The sequence below is a fragment of the Trichosurus vulpecula genome, chromosome 2 (assembly GCF_011100635.1).
Source record: "Trichosurus vulpecula isolate mTriVul1 chromosome 2, mTriVul1.pri, whole genome shotgun sequence".
Lineage (NCBI taxonomy): Eukaryota > Metazoa > Chordata > Mammalia > Diprotodontia > Phalangeridae > Trichosurus > Trichosurus vulpecula.
Window position 1 is genome coordinate 12852897 of NC_050574.1, and position 4677 is coordinate 12857573.

Here is a 4677-nt window from a genome sequence, read left to right on the forward strand (position 1 = left end):
CTGTAGTCAGGAAGACTTGAGTTTAAATCTGGCCTCAGACACTCCTAGCTGTGTGACCCTGGGCAAGTCATTTAACAGCTGTCTGCCTGTTTCTGCAACTGTAAAGTGGCAATAATGGTAGCACCTCCTTCCCGGGATTGTTGTGAAGGTGAAAGGAGAGAATACTGGTAAAGCATTTAGCACAGTGCCTGACACGTGGTAAGTGCTTAATAAATGCTTATCTGGATACTCTCCACCTTCTCTTGGTGCCAAGAACTGTCCTCCAGAGGAGGTCTGATGAGGGCAGAAAACACTAGATTCATCATCTCCTGGAAGTTATGCCCCTCTTAAGGCAGCTTGAGGTGTCTCACCTTTTTCCCCCAGGAAGGCCTAAGGAGTGGAGGGGTTCTGTTTAAGTAAGGTCTATGCTGTAGACATACTAGAGTCCCCAACAGAATGATAAGGGCACATAAAATTTATTGGGATGGAGAGAGTGAATAGTATCTGAGAGTATGACATCAGACATGGGCCTTTCTTTTTATATATTTATAGTTTTATATTAATTAGGAAATCCCTATAATGTCTTACAAGTACACCTTTACTAACCCTCTTCTTGGGTTTGGGGTCTAAAGGGCTAACTTCATTTTGGGTGATCGTCTGGTCAGTCTTTCAAAATTGTAAGTCATATAGCATGGTTATCCAAAAATAGACTGTATCTGCCATTATATTCAGGTAGCACAGTGAATAGAATGTCAGGCCAGGAGTCAGGAAAACCTGAATTTAAATTTGGCCTCAGACACTAGTTCTGTGACTAGGCAAGTCATTTAACCCTGTTTGCCTCAGTTTCCTCATCTGTAAAATAAACTGGAGAAGGAAATGGCAAATCCCTTTAGGATCTTTGCCAAGAAAATCCCAAAAGGGTCACAAAGAATCGGACACAACTGAAATGAATGAACAACCACAAGCCAAGCCATTATGTTCAGCACAGTCATTTTGTAACCAACACTTAGAGATTTTTATATTTGTATTGATGTCACGCATTCCTACATCCACAGCTTCATCAGCCTCTTGAGTGCAGGAGAAAAGCTGCACAGGTTTGTTCACTATACAACCGCTGCCTTACTCATGTCTGATACCATTTAGCCATCTTTAAAGGATTCACCCCATTACATCCTTCACCACAGGAAGCATCATTTGTGAACAGTGGCCTGCCACATTTCTAAGAGCTAGATGGTCAGATTTCTGGTTCTAATCATTCTCCTTTTCCTCCTCCTTTCCCCACATGCATTCCTGCCCCTAACAGACCAGGAAGCCATATTTCTTTGTCTTCTTCATTTTCTCCAAGGCCAAGGAACAACAGCGTTTGCAGGTTCTGTCTCACTCATCTGTGAGGGCTTTGGAGCACGTAACTTTCTGTAACTCATTCTAGTCTGCTGACTATGAGGTGAATAGAAGCCACTTTCATTTCCTAGTTGAAACTTGGAATGGATGGGGTGGGCCTCCAAAAGGCATTAGTTATCTACATTCTGGCCCTTCTCTTCTGGTGACTTCTTACTGCCTGATAGAATTGTGATAGGAAGAGAGAGAGAATCCTGTAAGGAAAGAGGCCTCAGACTTTCCTCATCTGAGGCAGACACATGGCCTGGCTTCTCTGCCTTTGTGTTTATTCTTTCCTTAGAGATGAATAAGATCAGAGGCTATGACTTTTCGGGTGTTGAAAGGCCAGGGGAATGAGCCACTCAGTAGAGTCTGTGCCAGGGTTTGTGGCCAGCCAGTCAAGCTTTGAGGCCCTGAAGAGCTATCTTTGAGAGCTAGCCCAGCAGTAGCTGAGACAAGGTCTCAGCCAGTAGTGATGGCCTGCCTTCCTTTTGGATGTGAGCTTGGGTGGGACCAGTGACATTTTGAAACTTGGTTAAAGCTGAATTCACTCTCCCTAGGGACCGGGGTGGTTTTGGAGAGAGTATGTTCCCAGGATACATGTGCAGGGGAATGTTTGTATTTCAGTTATTGCTATATCATTAAAGTAAATATCCCTTTTTAAAAGCTTTGTTGTTTTTGTTCAGTCATTCTGTTGTGTCCTACTCTCTGTGACCCTGTGCACTTTGTCCATGGGGTTTTCTTGGCAAAGTTGCTGGAGTAGCTTGCCATTTCCTCCTCCAGTCTGTCTCAATTTTACAGATGGAGAACTGAGGCAAATAGGGGTTAAGTGACTTGCCCTGGGTCACACACCAAGTGCCTGAACTCAGGTCTTCCTGATTCCAGGCCCCACGCTCTATCCACTGAACCACCTAGCTGCCGTTTTGTAAGAGCTAGTAGGTGTTAATTTGTGAAGTGGAACTGGGGCAGTAGTTGCTGATGCTTAGCAGTGGGGGAATGATGTGGGGAAATCTCACCTCTCAAGGGCACTAATAGAGAAAGAGCTAGGAGTCTGTCCAGGAGACAACGAGGCCGGATACTCAGGACACCAATTTATCAAACGCCCTCTAGCAGCCTCCTCCTGCTTTTTCCCACTTGCAGTTGCATGGTAGAAGCACTAGGTGGCGTGGTGGATAGAGCTCTGGACCTGGAGTCAGGCTTGAGTTTAAATTCTGTCCCAGACACTTAGAAGCTCTATGAACCTGGGCAATCACTTCACCTCTCTTTGGCTCAGTTTGCTCAACTGTAAAATGGGCCTAAGAGCAGCACCTACCAGCAGGTTTGTTGTGAGGATCGAGTGAAATAATACTGACATGGAGCAGATGCTATAGAAATGCTTATTCTCCTTCACCCCTGCCCGTGGGATATTTTAGACCAACTTCTCAATTTTTAACTAGCTAGCTATGTCATTTTTCAGCTGAAGTGTTTCCTTCATAAGCGTGATACCCAGTTTAATTCTCCTGGTGGCATTTCATCTATAGTATCCACAGGGGAGTGTGGATGAAGGTGCTGAGAGGAGAAAACTCACCAGTCCTGGGTCTGTGCAGTTCGAAGCTGCAATTCAACGTTCTTTCCTTTTCCCCAGGTGAATCTAATTTTGCTTCTTTGTATTTTTCCCCTGCATTTTCTGTTCTTATTCTTGGGGGAGGAAGAGGGGTTTCAAAGGTGTTTTATATTTGGTGAAGAAGGTTTGAGATGAACATACTCCCCTGGGTTTTCTAAAAAATATTTTGTCTTGACTTAAAGATCCAATAATTGTATATTAAGAACATATATTCAGGGGGAAAAAAAGAACACATTCATATATGTGAGCACAAAAAATGTAAGGAATACTGCTAAAATACCATTGAATACCAAAGAATTGTAAGGAGATATAAGATGGTCCTCATCACATAGGGAGGGGGGGTGGCACAGATATCCTAGACTTGTGTATAGTGGCTGTGGCCATGCTGTCAAATAGAGAGCTTTGTTGATTGGTTGCTTTTAGTTATCTGTTTTGTTCATTATCTTGGGGGGAGAGGAGGGAGTTGGCGATGAGGGGGAGGGGCATTAAAGGAAATGAAAGCTGGGTAAAAACAAAAGGGAAAAAGAAAAAGTAAAATAGCAATACAATGCAGAAAGTATTTGGATCCTGGATCTTGCTGGGACCTCAGGTGTAAAGGCGGGTGGGAGTAGGGGGCGGGGAGAGATAATGCTGCTCTTCCCAAGCTGCACAATCTGGGGTCATGCGCAGAAGCTTCCCCTGGCCTCAGGACCACATTTCCCACAACTCCAGGAAAAGCTCTGGGTCTTTCTGCCTAGGCCTGAGGCTGTGGACACGTAGGAACTACAGCTGGTACCTTGGAGAGCGACTGGAAGAAATTGTCGCTGGAGACTGGCAGTTCTTTTCATCCATTCTCCCTTAGGCACTTGGCAACCTGTCCCTCCTTGGTGAGTGTCACCTGGTCAGCTCCTGGGGCACCCAGGCGGCCTTTGGGGGACCCTACCTGGTCAGAAGCCCTCCTCCTTTTCCGCCTCTGAGTCTCAGTCTGGGAGGAGGGAGGAGGAGAAGGAAGAGAGGATGGGGGTGCTGGCTGCTCAGCTTCCTTTGTCCTGGAAAGGAACAGGAGAGGGGCTTCCCTTGGACTGCTTCCCTGTCTTACCCTGAGCAAATCATGGAACTCCTCTGAGTCTCGGTTTTGTCATTTGTAAATTGGGTAGAGGGGTGAGGAACAGGGTGATCTGGTCGTTCAGATGCCTTCTAGCCCAAAATCAATAGTCCCATGAATTCTTTCTGGTGCTAGAAGTGATAAGAAAAGCCTGTCTTACTCATGCTTGATCTCTCCTTTACAGATCTGCCTTCTGAGAACTCTGTTGTTTTCTAAAAGGAGAAGGAAATGGTCCCTGTTGGCCCCCCAACTAGCTTTCAGGTGAGTTGGAGTTTCTTCATAACCAAAATGATTAAACTTTGATTTTTAGAGTACAGACCAATTTCTTTCCCATATAGTGGAAACCAAGAGACAGAGTCTGACGTGATAATTGTTGCTTTCAGCTTTTCTAGCTTTCTCTTTCTCCAACCCTCAATCATTGGTCAAGACAGTCATACCTGTTAAGTCGTGGTACTGAGCTAGATGCTGTAAAGGATGCAAAATAAGTATACCTGATAGCCCTTTCAAATAAGGAGCTTTGCGTTTCATTATGGAGACTAGAACAAGACTAATTCTTTAATATGCATTACTCATGCTGTTCCCAATAATGTCTGCTGTTGAAGTACTAAAATCAGTTCATAAAGAGATTAAGTAC